The 15,870-nt window shown below is 36.7% G+C and overlaps 1 pseudogene; it reads right to left on the bottom strand.

The window, feature by feature from the left end:
- LOC104215315 (uncharacterized) overlaps positions 1-15,752 on the bottom strand; it is a 47,046-nt pseudogene extending 31,294 nt beyond the window's left edge.
- Positions 15,753-15,870: the final 118 nt, after the last annotated feature.

Below are 15,870 nucleotides of genomic sequence, written 5' to 3'. Positions count from 1 at the left end.
TTTGCAAATCTGTGACCAACTTATTGAAACTGGTGATATGTTCATTCATCGTGGTACCAAGAACATAGGTGAAGTGAAACAGTCTCTTCTTCATGTACAATTTATTTTGACTGTTTTTCTTCAAAAATTTATCCTCCAGTGCTTTCCATAATCTACTTGCAGAAGTTTCCTTTGTGTATGGATATTTCTGCTCTCTAGCAAGGTAGGATCGAATGGTACCGCAAGCAACACGATTGATAATTCTCCAATCTTCTTCTCCAATAGCATCTGGTCTCTTTTCTTCAATAGCAAGATCTAGCCCTTGTTGAAAAAGGACATCTAGAACCTCGCCTTGCCACATCCCAAAATGTCCGGACCCGTCAAATATTTCTACCGCAAATTTCGCATTTGACACAATTCTTGTCATAAGCGAAGATGCCAATGATGACGTATTGTTGACACTTGATGTAGATTCTTCTTGTTTATTGTCTCCCATCTTTGACACAAATATTATTTAATAGCTGACGACACAAATCAAGATTATTTCCTTTCTGGTGTGGAAGATCAGACTAAGCTGCAACCACAGAGCATACTAAGGCAGAATCTTGACACAGTTACCAAGATAAATCTTTTCTGATGTGGAAGATCAGACTATGCTGCAACCACAGAGCATACTAAGACAGTACCTTGGCTCTGATACCAATTGTTGCGGAAGCCAAATGTATATAGTGTGAATAAGTCACAACTACTATACCAAAAATTATGACAGCCACCAAATAATAAATAAGACAATAAAGCAACAATAAAGGGAACACCAGAATTTACGAGGTTCGGCTAATTTTGCCTACTCCTCGGACACAACCAATATTTTATTCCACTCCAAAAATACAAGTGAAATAATACTAAAGAGAGAAGATACAAATGCCTTAAACAGATGAGAAGGCAAATGAGAGGTGTGTTTCAATCCTAAACATTAGGCCTTCTTTTATAGGGGAAAAATCCCCCCCAAACTTAACTCCCAACCAATGTGGGACTTTGGCATTTTGCCAAACTTCAACAAATCTCCACCTTGGCAAAATTCCACATTTTGCATCGAAACGAACTAAGGAAAGCCAACGATTTTGAAAAGCATCATAAAGAAACAAGAGCGACAGAAGATTGAAGGAAATTTAAGGGAAAAAGTGAACAAAGTGGACTGTGTTAAGGGATCAATACCTGCAGAACTAGAAGCCCGTCTTCTGCCAATGAAGACTCACAACAAGTAAAGAATTAATCCATAAACTCATGACCAACATGTTCTATCATCCCACTGAAAATGAAATTAGTTCAACTGTAACACTGACTCGACATATAGTGAGTAATACAATATGTTAAGATATAGAGGATAAAAGCTCACATTGATATAATCCTATGATATTTGTCCTTATTTGGCATTTGACGATAGTCACATAGGAGAAATGTAATTTGATCCTGTGAAAAAATTTCATTGAATTGAATATTAATAGATAACCGTAGATTTAAAGTTGCTCGGATTTGGGAATGTAACATATAAAGACAAATGTGGGAATACAACATATAAAAAAGCATTTTATTCTTCAAATCTTCAACATATAAAGACAAATTTTGATCTTCAACATTGTAAGTACAATTTATACCTGAAGGCCTGCTTGCTCAACTATTAACTGTGCATATTCCAGTTGCTTCTCGGAGAGAGTTATACCAGTATATTTACACCCTGTTTGCTTGACAACTTCCACGGCAAAACTTCCCCAACCAAATCCTATCTCTAAAATGTGATGTTCCTTGCTAATTTTTGCCTAAATAGAATAGAAGCAAAATCAAATTATGATTGAAATCTATGTTGAAACAAGAGAGCTTTTTACATAGTTGATCACTTACCTTTTTAATGAGAACGGAAATCTTTCTCAGCTGTGCATCTTTTAGGCCTTCATCCTTTCTCTAGAAAAATTATGAAAGAAAATGTAGCTCAACATACGAAGACAAAAAAAAAAGTGGCAAGGATTTAAAAATTTGAGAGCTAACCTTGAATATTGCACATGAATATGTCATTGTCTCATCCAGAAAGAGTGAAAAGAGTTCATTACTCTGAACAAAACATCAATAAAACAATGCTTATTAGACAAGAAAATTGTAGGAAAATGGAAGTGATAAATCTACTGTAACTGGCAAAAAATACTCGCAGGATTGAGTACTTCAATTTCACTGCTGATCTTTGATATCCCCTACATACTTTGGGTGATATAATACACACAAGTTATTTACCAGGTCATAATGATGGGAGATATTCCGTCGAGCTTGAGTTAGGGTGTTTTGATTCAAAATATGTCGAATGAAGTATTTTGCAGATGACAGTGCTGCTGTAAAAAACAATGGTGTCCACCAGCCTCTAGAGCCATGAAAAGTGATGAAAAACTTTAACATATGAACAGAAGTTTATGTTTCTTTATTTCAACTTGAGGATAAACTATTACCTTTTCTTACTAGACCTTGTAACAGACGCTTTCAAATCTGTGTTGGCAATAAGTATCTGTAAAAAAATTCAGGAAGCTAAGTACCAACCAAATGCTATTTACAAAGAATCTATTTATTTCCTCACCATGATAAGATTAAGAAGACCTTCATTCTTGTCAACAAAACAGAAATCTCCATGAATAAAAGCATCAGCAAAGCCTACGTCAGCTTCAGTTGCAATCTATATCACAGAATTTGTCAAGATTTGGATTTAGTTTTTTCCGTATGGATTTATCACTTGATAACATGAAGGAGACAAAAGAGAATTTGAATTTACCTTCTAGTAAAACTGTGGACTATGAATTCTAAGAGAAACTTTCAGAGAGCATTTCCTCTCTGTTCCTTGGAAGGTGAATACTGTACCTCCTTCTTCAAACAAGCTGTATATCGCAAAATATAAAGTAACTATCTAGATATCTTTAACATTTAGAAGAAACAACTACTACTACTACTAAGACTCATTCTTAAACAAAGATGGGGTCGGCGATATGACTCCTCACTTGTTGCTTAACTCATATCTCATCACGCCAAAATAAAATAAGAGTTACATTGAAATTAATGTAAATATATATAAATAATAGTAACAATAATAAGAAAAGTAATTTTTTAAAGCATATTCCTAACTAGTAAGTATCACCTACATGGATATTTTTCCTCCATTGTGCCTGCCTTTAGTTAAGTTGCATGATTCCAAAGATTTATAAGTCATTCGAGACAACATTTTTACATGTAATTTTAGGTCTACCGTGCTCCTTTTTAACACTTTCATTCACCATATATAGTTTCACACCTACAGACCGGTGCATCTGTAGCGCGATGCAAGACATAACTATTTTGGGCAATTTTGACCCTTTTCGGGATAAGAAATAGGATAGATAGAAATAAACAAGTTGTTAGATATGTATCTGCCACTATTTTGGGATTAAAGCAATACAAGGTGAAACTATCATCACTCACATTATGCATCCCGTTTTAATGAAACTTCTGAAAAATCTTGTAACAATGAGGCGTGCTCCTGTTTCAGGCCAGGTTGGTACTATGTGCTTGGGGTTGTCCAGAATACTACAATTCCTTCTAAGCATGCCATGTGCAGCAGCCACACCAACCTGATGAGGAGTAAACGTAGATAATCATCTACATGACATTAAAGGGACAACAAAAGCTGGAAAACACTTCAAATTGTTTTCATAGTAAGGTGATACTTCAAGTCAAAATCTGTTGAGCAAAAGTAGTACTACCTTTAGTCCATCCTCATGGAAGCCATATCCTGGAAGTATTGCAATAAATATACATCAATAAGCAATGAAACAATGATAAAGTCTTGCACTAGAGGGAAGCTAAGACTAAAGTTGGAACAACTCAAACTACAAGCAGTAGCAGTAGCTTTCCTTTAACATTACGCAAATAAAAGAAGTAACCACGACACGAGGTTGTTGAGCTCACTCACAGGAATCAAGTTGAAATGGAAAGAAAAAAAGTGAATGAAGTTCTCTTTGCAAAGACAGTTTGGCGGCTTGTTTAGTCCCCTTAGTCTCGATGGCTCAGGGCTATTTTATCTAACTAGAAACGGAGTCGGATCTTATTCGTGAAGACTCAAAATTATTTCTTAAAACAGATTCAAACTTATAAAATCCAATTTCCATGGACTATCTGAGAGAACTATAAAAGGTCCGGAGACAGAAACTATATTGTTTCCTATGGTGGGTACTACAAGTGATTTAAAAAGCAATAGTGAGTGGTGGAATTCTTCAGGATTACAGGTTACAAAGGAACATCTATCTTGAAAAAACTGTCCATGCTCTGCATAATAGGAGATTCATACCTTGATATCCTCCACAAAACCATATTCCTCTCTTCCCTTGGATTTGATCTAGCTCACGTGAAGCTTTTGATGTAGCAATTGAGGGGACTGGGTGGCCTGTTGTCCACTTAAGCAATGTATGCTCTGGTGTGTGAGGAGGATCGATGGTTACGAGATAAGGCAGCTTTGAGTCACCAAGATTCTGTAAGTTTAGACAGCTCATAAAATAAGAGGTCAGTTATTAAAGAGAAGACTCTCCACTGAAGAACATTATATTCTAATTTCTCTACAAGGTCATAAATCCTTGTATTCCATAACACACCTGGATTACATTGAGCCAATATGTCATGCATCCTCTATTATTCGTAGTTCCAAGAAAGTTCAAACCACTCCATGCAGATTGGTCGCGAGGCAGGAATATTTTGTCATGATGAAGGAAAATATCGCTGTCATAGAGGAAGAAAAAATGATTTTACATTTAGACATCATATATCTTGAATATGGTTCAATCAAGATGACATAAGTTAAAACGAATTTCTCAAACCAGGCAGCATCAGCAAGAGAAATAAGTTAAAACGAATTTCTCAATAAGATGAACCTCTTAAATTCGAACATGCATTTTAACTGAACTTCACTAAAGCACAAAATAGGGCTCATCTGGTAACAGAAAATACAAATGCTGGCATGACTATGCATTTATTACCTTTTTTAGAGGAAGATAAACCACATTACTGATGTCAATTTATGGATGAATTTTTCGAAAAAAATATAACGTAAATTTAAAGAGAAAACAAGTCCAAGGTGTTCAAATAAAGGAGTTGAAAGTACCTATAGACATACTGGAATGCACCCAGTATTCTTGTTTCATCATATGTTGCCTCTTTCCCTAACATTCTCAGAGTGTACGGAGCATGTGTTGCCATTATGCATCCATCATATACTTCTTTGGCGCCATCATTGCAATCTATGGTACAACCTGCAACGCTTCTTCCTTTCACAGTTAGAATCACGAGTAGTTCGTAACATAATACAGCTCACTGAAGCTTTTTCCCTAGATAAGCAACAAATTAACTCTATCTAGATCTTTTTCTCTTGAAAAAATATCATAAATTAAAATGAGTATAAACTAAGTAACACATGTTCTTGTACAAATCAACAAGCTAGAAACCAACTCCTAATTCCTTGGCACGACCTGATAAGATCATTGTTCAGTGATTTGTATTTATTTGAAACCGATATGGTGTTTATTTCAATTTAGTTTGTAAAAATCAAAATCTTAAAAGTTCATGATTTGTACTACCAGTCCTTAGGAAAAGTATTAAAGTTCAGCTATTTTATCATATATTTGTCTAAAAAAATCTCATAAAATAGGATAGTTGTTAATTGGTTTAACTAGCGAGTTGGGTTAGGTGCCATCACGACTAGTTGGATTTTGGGTCGTGACAAGGAATTAGGGCTTGGGTTAAAAGATGGTTGGATGTTATCCGGTTGGGCATGGTTAGTTATAAATAATCAGGGTTAAAAGAAATGTAGGGTCAAGTAAAGAAGAACCAGTAATATAAAGAAATGTGGCAATAGTGGGGTCGAAAAATTGATTTTTATTATTTAAAAACCAGAAAATGGAACTGTCAGTAGACAATGGCATAAATAGGCCAAAAGTATAACGTTAGTGACATGAATAGGGCGACCTTTTAACGGATGGCATAGATAGGCCATTTATGTTAGTTGAGTGGCATTTTTAGGCATTTTCCATTAAATAAATTGCCATTAGGTAATAACCTATCCGTTTTCCAACAGATATACGCCCATCTACTATTATGATAAAATAATCAGCACAACAAACTCTTGCAACAAGCCAAAAATAAAACCAAACTAGACCTTCTTCATCTGTCAATACAGAATTTACTTCACAACCAGTTCTTATTTGGCAGCCTCTCTTCTCCAGCCCCTCCTTAACCTGCATTCAATGTCCCCCATCATATTACTCTCAAGGATGACACATGCTTAACATATCATGCAAGAAAGTGAAATTTGGTAATTGCCCGAAATTTTCCTCAGGGAAATAGTAAGAACTTTGCGGTATCTAAGAATAAAAATTCACCTTGTTTACAGATATGTGTGATCCCCATCTTACAGTGAGCAACTGAGAGAGACCAAAGAGCTTTAAAAAAAGAAACAAAATCACCCTTAGGCACAAATATAATAAAATGATATATGTAAGCATTCAAATTCAGTCTCTCGCATTTAACAATTGGGTATAATCTACACACAAAGTATCTAATTGAACAGTTGATGAGTGGAAGAACCTGAAGAAGATGATGGTCGCGAAAGAATGAAAGAATGGAATAAGCAGAAAAGCCCATTACTCCTTCTAGGGGACAGGACCAGATTGAAGAACATATTGGAATCTGTGAAACATATGAGTAAATTGCTTATAGCAAGGACAATTTGTTGAGTGAACAAAAAGCATAATACACCTGTCAAAATCAATAACTACGACAATCAGCAGTGTCACCACTCACCAGATAAGCCTTCAGAAATAATTCCGAACAGCCATTTGACTTAATAAATTGCCCTATTGTTTCATTGCGATCAATGTCAGGATTGTTGTCAAGTGCTTCAAGGTAACTGCAATGCGATCAGAAATGTATTCGTGATGAAATAAACTTCATTGAAGATAGCTCTTTCCTTGACACATATATAAAGAAAGCATAAAAAACAGAACGATCTAGTCCATTTTAATCCAATGCATCAACAAAGAAGACTTTGTGCTCTAAATTTCTAATTGTAACAAGTCATATTTAAAGACAAATAAGTTATTGGTACCTTATGACATCCTGTTTGAACTTGATAATTTCTCTAATCATTTGCCAAAAATATGGATTCAAGACATTCCTCTTCTGTGCAAACAAACTAGAGATTCCATTTCGGGTACCCCATTCGCAACCACGGCCTTGGTCTAAGCTCACCGAAAATGACATATCAGTTATCTCCATATCAACTCCAAGGAACTCAAAAAATTCCATCATGTTTGGATAAGTTACCTGTCAAACACATCATTTCAGCATTAACATGTTGAATTCATGCGTCCGCCCTTTAGTGCGGGGCGGATGTAGAGTAGCGGCCACGAGTTTATTCGAACTCATAACTTTCCACGCGGAGAAGCATAGATTTATGTATAAAAGTTCATTAAATTTCAACAAATTGTAGGTCTGAACCCATAAATTTAAAGATATAATAGTTCAATGCTAAAATCCCTAAAACTGAATCCATACAGTTCAAATTCTGAATCCGCATCTGCTTCGATGGCCTAACTTTCCCCTCTCGGAGTGAAATTTGACTAAAGCAAGTTTCACACCGAAAAAGTTCATTTGCAATGTATATTTATCTGCTTTCAACCTTTACCGAGGTGTTTATAGTGGTTATTTGCTGACTAGCCAACTAGTTTTGCAATCCCACTTCTTTTTTCCTGTTTCTTACAATAAAATTAACAGTTTTTTTAATCCAACTTAGATAACCCCTTAAAATTAACATAATTTGTCAATTCGTCTGAAGTGTGTCTTATAATAGGTTATTATATTCTGATGTGTCTGTTCTACACACTAATGTGAGAGAGACGAAGAAGAAAACACAACACAACTGAGCTAAAAAAAATTGGGACTATATTTCAGAGCTGGAGAAGAGAGAGCTTTAGGGATTCTTTTTCTTTTTTGGGGTTGAAACAATGGTGGAGACAATTTAAAGGAAAGATTCGGGATTTGACTCTCATTTCACAAGTCTCTTCGTTTACTAACAGCTTGTTTGGATGGTTGTTTTATATGGTTTCATAACGTCGTATCGTATTGTATTGTACTGTACTGTATAGTTTGATGAATATAATGTTTGGATGGATTGTGTCGTTTTGCCGTCGTTTCATGTTATCATGCACCAGTAATATGATGAATAAGCTTGCAATATTATAAAGAAAAATTATGATACGGTATATAAAAATGTAGGGTAAATGATAAAATAAAATTATTTAATAATAATGAAGGGTGAGATTAAGAGAAAAGGACAAGGTAACTGTTGAAGTTTGGCAAAATGCCAAAGTCCCACATTGGTTGGGAGTTAAGTTTGGGGGGGGATTTTTCCCCTATAAAAGAAGGCCTAATGTTTAGGATTGAAACACACCTCTCATTTGCCTTCTCATCTGTTTAAGGCATTTGTATCTTCTCTCTTTAGTATTATTTCACTTGTATTTTTGGAGTGGAATAAAATATTTGGTTGTGTCCGAGGAGTAGGCAAAATTAGCCGAACCTCGTAAATTCTGGTGTTCCCTTTATTGTTGCTTTATTGTCTTATTTATTATTTGGTGGCTGTCATAATTTTTGGTATAGTAGTTGTGACTTATTCACACTCTATACATTTGGCTTCCGCAACAATTGGTATCAGAGCCAAGGTACTGTCTAAGTATGCTCTGTGGTTGCAGCATAGTCTGATCTTCCACATCAGAAAAGATTTATCTTGGTAACTGAGTCAAGGTTCTGTCTGAGTATGCTCTGTGGTTGCAGCTTAGTCTGATCTTCTACATCAGAAAGGAAATAATCTTGATTTGTGTCGTCAGCTATTAAATAATATTTGTGTCAAATATGGGAGACAATAAACAAGAAGAATCTACATCAAGTGTCAACAACACGTCATCATTGGCATCTTCGCTTATGACAAGAATTGTGTCAAATGCGAAATTTGCGGTAGAAATATTTGACGGGTCCGGACATTTTGGGATGTGGCAAGGCGAGGTTCTAGATGTCCTTTTTCAACAAGGGCTAGATCTGGCCATTGAAGAAAAGAAACCAGATGTTATTGGAGAAGAAGATTGGAGAATTATCAACCGTGTTGCTTGCGGTACCATTCGATCCTACCTTGCTAGAGAGCAGAAATATCCATACACAAAGGAAACTTCTGCAAGTAAATTATGGAAAGCACTGGAGGATAAATTTTTGAAGAAAAACAGTCAAAATAAATTGTACATGAAGAAGAGACTGTTTCACTTCACCTATGTTCCTGGTACCACGATGAATGAACATATCACCAGTTTCAATAAGTTGGTCACAGATTTGCAAAATATGGATACAACTTATGATGATGGTGACTTGGCCTTGATGTTGTTGGCGTCACTTCCTGATGAGTACGAGCACCTTGAAACTACTCTACTCCATGGAAATGACGAAGTTTCTCTCAGAGAAGTTTGTTCAGCTTTGTACAGCTATGAACAAAGAAAGCGAGAAAAACAGAAGGGCGGAGAAGGAGAAGCACTATTTGTGAGGGGTCATCCTCAAAATCAAACGAGGACAAAGAAGGGAAGATCCAAGTCAAGATCCAGACCCAGCAAAGATGAATGTGCCTTTTGTCGAGAAAAAGGGCACTGGAAGAAAGACTGTCCGAAGTTGAAGAATAAGGCCAAATATAATAATGGAAAGGCCATTATGGATTCAAATGTAGCTGATTGTGATGATTCAGACTTCTCATTAGTTACAACAGAGTCATCAACATCATCAGACATATGGTTGATGGACTCGGCTTGTAGCTATCATATGTGTCCCAACAGGGACTGGTTCGTGGATTTTCAAGAAGGAGAATATGGAATTATTCACACAGCGGATAACAGCCTCTTACCTCATATGGTATTGGTTCAATACGATTAAGGAACCACGATGGAATGATCAGAACATTAACAGATGTTCGATATGTACCAGATTTGAAGAAGAATCTCATCTCTGTGGGAGCCCTTGAATCAAAAGGGTTCAAAATCATTGCAGAAAATGGAGTGATGAGAGTATGCTCCGGTGCACTAGTGGTAATGAAGGCTAATCGGAAGAATAATAATATGTACCGCTATCGTGGCAGTACAGTTATTGGGACAGCGACAGTGACATCCAATGACGACAAAGAGGCAGAAGCAACCAAGCTATGGCACATGCGCTTGGGACATGCTGGAGGAAAATCCTTGAAAACTCTATCAGATCAAGGATTGTTAAAAGGAGTCAAGGCTTGCAACTTGGAGTTTTGTGAGCATTGTGTTAAAGGGAAACAGACAAGGGTTAAATTTGGTACAGCGATCCATAATACTAAAGGCATTTTGGATTATGTACACTCTGATGTTTGGGGTCCTTCCAAAACACCTTCATTGGGTGGGAAGCACTATTTTGTAACCTTTGTTGATGATTTTTCCCGAAGAGTATGGGTGTATACAATGAAGAGCAAAGATGAAGTGTTGGGAATTTTTCTCAAATGGAAGACGATGGTGGAGAATCAAACAGGCAAGAGGATCAAGTGTATTCGCACAGACAATGGAGGTGAATACAAAAATGATCATTTCAATAAGGTCTGTGAAAATGATGGCATCGTCCGACACTTCACTGTTAGACATACACCACAACAGAATGGAGTGGCAGAACGTATGAACCGGACCTTGCTGGAGAAGGTACGGTGTATGTTGTCCAATGCTGGCTTGGGCAAAGAATTTTGGGCTGAGGCAGTTACATATGCATGCCACCTCATTAATCGCTTACCATCTGCTTCTATTGATGGCACGACACCATTTGAAAAATGGTATGGAAAGTCTGCTGTAGATTATGACTCTTTGCACGTGTTTGGCTCAACTGCATATTATCATGTGACAGAGTCAAAATTGGATCCAAGGGCAAAGAAGGCTATTTTTATGGGAATTACTTCTGGAGTCAAAGGATATCGCTTATGGTGTCCTATGACAAAGAAAGTAATATTCAGCAGGGATGTTACCTTTGATGAATCTGCTATGGTAAATAAGGTAACAGAAGATACCAAACAAAATGAAGGTGCTTCTAAGCAGGTGGAGTTTGAGGGAAAATTTATTTTTCCTACACAAGAAGCAGAGGAGGAAACAAATGAAGATTACCCTCTAGAAGGAGAGCCAGTAGAGGAGATTCCAACTCAGGAACCTCAACAACAACTTGAATCAATAGCAACCAGCAGGCCAAAAAGAACAATAACGAAACCTGTTCGTCTCATAGAGACGGTTGCTTGTGCAACCTCAATTGTAGCTGATGATGTTCCTACTACTTATAAAGACGTTGTCCAAAGTTCAGAAGAAGATAAGTGGAGGATTGCCATGAATGATGAAATACAGTCCCTTCATCAGAATCATACATGGAGATTGGCCAATCTCCCGAAGGGAAAGAAAGCAATTGGGTGCAAATGGGTATTTGCAAAGAAGGAAGGATTTCCTAACCAAGTAGATGTTCGCTACAAAGCAAGATTGGTGGCCAAAGGATATGCTCAAAAGGAGGGAATTGATTACAATGAAGTGTTTTCTCCAGTTGTAAAACATTCCTCCATTAGAATTATGTTGGCTTTGGTAGCACAATTGGATTTGGAACTAGTTCAGATGGATGTAAAAACTGCGTTTTTACATGGAAACTTGGAGGAGGAAATCTACATGACTCAGCCAGAAGGATTCAAAGTTGCTGGAAAAGAAAATATGGTGTGCAAACTTGAAAAATCATTGTACGGATTGAAACAATCTTCTAGACAATGGTACAAGCGATTTGACGAGTTTATGTTGCGGCAAGGGTACAAGAGAAGCAAATACGATCATTGTGTGTATTTGCACAAGCTTAAAGATGGTTCCTTTGTATATCTTCTCCTATATGTTGATGATATGTTGATAGCTTCCAAGAATTTGGAAGAAATTGATAAGTTGAAGATTCAACTGAAGAAGGAGTTCGAGATGAAGGATCTGGGTGAGGCAAAGAAAATTCTTGGCATGGAGATAATTAGAGATAGACGTTCAAAGAAACTCTGTTTATCTCAGAAAGAATATTTGAAGAGAGTACTACAACGTTTTGGCATAGATGACAAGACTAAGCCAGTTAGTACTCCACTTGCTCCCCATTTTAAGCTAAGTACTACTATGTCGCCAATGGATGAAGCTGAACGAGAGTATATGTCAAAGGTACCATACGCAAATGTTGTTGGTAGCTTGATGTATGCAATGGTTTGCACAAGGCCTGACATTTCACAAGCTGTTGGAGTTATTAGCAGATATATGCACAATCCAGGGAAGGAGCATTGGCAAGCTGTGAAGTGGATTCTACGGTATATTCATAATACTGTAGATGTCGGGTTAGTTTTTGAGCAGGAAGACAATCAGTCTGTAGTTGGATATTGTGACTCAGATTTTGCGGGTGATCTGGACAAACGAAGATCAACTACTGGTTATGTGTTTACTTTTGCAAAGGCACCAGTTAGTTGGAAGTCTACTTTGCAGTCAACAGTTGCTTTGTCTACAACAGAGGCAGAGTACATGGCTATTACAGAGGCTGTGAAGGAGGCAATTTGGCTTCAAGGATTGCTAAAGGAGCTTGGTGTTGAACAAAAAGGTATCACAATTTTTTGTGATAGTCAAAGTGCTATTCAATTAGCGAAGAACCAAGTTTATCATGCAAGGACGAAGCATATTGATGTTCGGTATCATTTCGTACGAGAAATCATAGAAGAAGGAGGAGTCACAGTGAAGAAAATTCATACTACGGAGAATCCTGCTGATATGCTAACTAAGGTGGTGACTGCGATCAAGTTTCAACATTGTTTGGATTTGATCAACATTGTTGAACACTGAAGATTGAAGATGAAGACACAACCAAAATTTGTTATTGAGAGAGAATTGAAAATGTGGAATTTTGCCAAGGTGGAGATTTGTTGAAGTTTGGCAAAATGCCAAAGTCCCACATCGGTTGGGAGTTAAGTTTGGGGGGGATTTTTCCCCTATAAAAGAAGGCCTAATGTTTAGGATTGAAACACACCTCTCATTTGCCTTCTCATCTGTTTAAGGCATTTGTATCTTCTCTCTTTAGTATTATTTCACTTGTATTTTTGGAGTGGAATAAAATATTTGGTTGTGTCCGAGGAGTAGGCAAAATTAGCCGAACCTCGTAAATTCTGGTGTTCCCTTTATTGTTGCTTTATTGTCTTATTTATTATTTGGTGGCTGTCATAATTTTTGGTATAGTAGTTGTGACTTATTCACACTCTATACATTTGGCTTCCGCAACAATTGGTATCAGAGCCAAGGTACTGTCTAAGTATGCTCTGTGGTTGCAGCATAGTCTGATCTTCCACATCAGAAAAGATTTATCTTGGTAACTGAGTCAAGGTTCTGTCTGAGTATGCTCTGTGGTTGCAGCTTAGTCTGATCTTCCACACCAGAAAGGAAATAATCTTGATTTGTGTCGTCAGCTATTAAATAATATTTGTGTCAAAGATGGGAGACAATAAACAAGAAGAATCTACATCAAGTGTCAACAATACGTCATCATTGGCATCTTCGCTTATGACAAGAATTGTGTCAAATAAGATAACAATAGAAATTTTAATGATAAAGTAAACATAAAACCAAAAGAAAAAGAGAGCCGAGAGGAATTGTAGTATGTAGAGAGCTTTGTTGAAGAAATTTTTATAGAGCTTGACTTTTAAATTATAAAATTTATTTAAAAAATAACTTTAAATTTAAAAACTACTTTTAAAATTAGTTGTTTGTTTTTACGCGGTTTGAACTCCTAAACAAGAGCTCACTTTGGGTTGCCTTACTCTGCTTTATTAAAGGTATTCAAAAATATATACTCGTATATAATTTTTTGTGTTCGCTTGACCGCCTTGACATAGTGTAGGTACACCTGTTTGGTCAAACTTACAAAATCTACGTATTTTAAAATATGTAATTTTGGTAATTTGGTTTTTGCCTAATAAATTTAAAAACTACTTGGCCAAACGTTTTAAAAAGTACTTACCCGATTGAAGACCATAAAACCACGGTCAAGATCAACGTCGTCGTCGTCGACAGTGACAGTCTTGGCGTGGCCGCCGAGATAATCCTCCTTCCCATAAACCACAACTTTCACACCAGATTTTGCCAATTCATATGCAGAAACCAGTCCACTTATCCCTGCCCCAACCACTGCCACTTTCATGTTTAAAACTTAGGCTTCAAAGTTACAAACTGCATGCAATAACATATCACTCATTAGATGAGCATAGCTGTGGAGTTGTTGGTGTTTAAGACGGGAGTTATAATGGTGGTAAACGCACCTCAAGGATATTGCTGGAGTTTTAAGAGTTGAGGTATTCTAAAAATGCAGTAAGAAAGGAAATGAAGTGACGGAGTACAAGAAACTCCTTTAACATCTTTTCGCCAAATGCATTGCTTTGCCCAGAAGATTTGCTACTTCGTTTTGCTCTCTGAAGATCAATGGAATATCAGGACCTCCTAATCAGTTGACTATTTATAACATGCACAAGATACTTCCGTTTGGATATATTGAGTTAAAACGGCCAGTGTCCGTTTTAGACTAAGGCCGTTTTAGACTAACTCCTTATCAGGTGAAAATAGCAAGGGCTAGCTAGTTTTCGGACTAGTAATCGAAAAATAACCAGCATTTGTAAAGTTATTTAAAAATATTCACTATTTTAGCTGAAACTTGAAAAATTCCAGCATAGTATGCTGAATTATGGAACTCCTGCGTATAAACTTCCAGCAAAAATCACTAAAGACCTAAACCCAACAAAAATCCCAAATTGCAGCCGTTCTTCTCTCTCGCTCAAATCCCCAATTTCAACCGCTGGTCACTCAAATCCCAAACTTCAGCCACCAGATTCCGATCTCCACTACTTACACAACCCTGTTTTACTACTGATTTTGTGCTTCTGTTGTTCTGATCTTGGCCTATAAGTAGTAGTAGCTAAAAAGAATTCTTGTTTAACACCACGTAAACTTCAGAAAGGTAACCCATTTTGCTTTTCTTTTCTTTCTTTATGACCGAGGTTCTGCGATAAGATTTCTTTGTTTGTTTGAATACTGATTGTTGTTATGTGAGTATATATTGGGTTGAAGGGCAAAGATTGAGGAGGTCTTCAAGGGTTGAAGTTTTCACTGTCGGGTTGCATTTAAAAAGTTGTATGGAGACTTGGTTGAAGGGCTAACGATATGTCGTGTGTTCAATTTATTGTGTACTTTTATTTGTTCTGATTTTTCTTATAAATAGTTGTATTGGTTGAACATTTTAGACCCGTTAGAAACTTTAGATTGAGCTTTTTCTTTCTCAAGTAGTTCACGACTATAGCAATGACCTTTTTAACAGTATTTTGGTAGGCAACAAAATACTTGGTAAATATTATTAGAACTTGGTTCTCCTGTTGCTTGACCTATAGCTGCAGCTAGTTGCCATCGTTGTAGTCATGAATTTATATGCATTATTACCGTACTATCCAATGTTCAGTATAATAGGAGTCTAAGAATGGTCGATGACTTGTGCACGCAACATGTATTGGATGTCTTTCATCTTGATTGAATTTGCATATATCGTTTGATGTTGAATTTTCTTTTTATAGGCATATATCAGTTGATGATCTTGCTCTTAACTTCCCCTGTTAAGAAAGATAAATGGAACTTAAAGGGATGTGCTCAACTTGTGGCTACTGTAACTGTATCTTTTTTCTTTTCTTTTCTCTGTTATGGTGTTGTAGTTACACAAGAAAAAGGATTA

This window comes from Nicotiana sylvestris, chromosome 1 (genome assembly GCF_000393655.2).
Source record: "Nicotiana sylvestris chromosome 1, ASM39365v2, whole genome shotgun sequence".
NCBI lineage: Eukaryota > Viridiplantae > Streptophyta > Magnoliopsida > Solanales > Solanaceae > Nicotiana > Nicotiana sylvestris.
The sequence above is the reverse complement of the archived record's forward strand: the minus strand, read 5'-3'. Positions and strand labels throughout refer to the sequence as shown.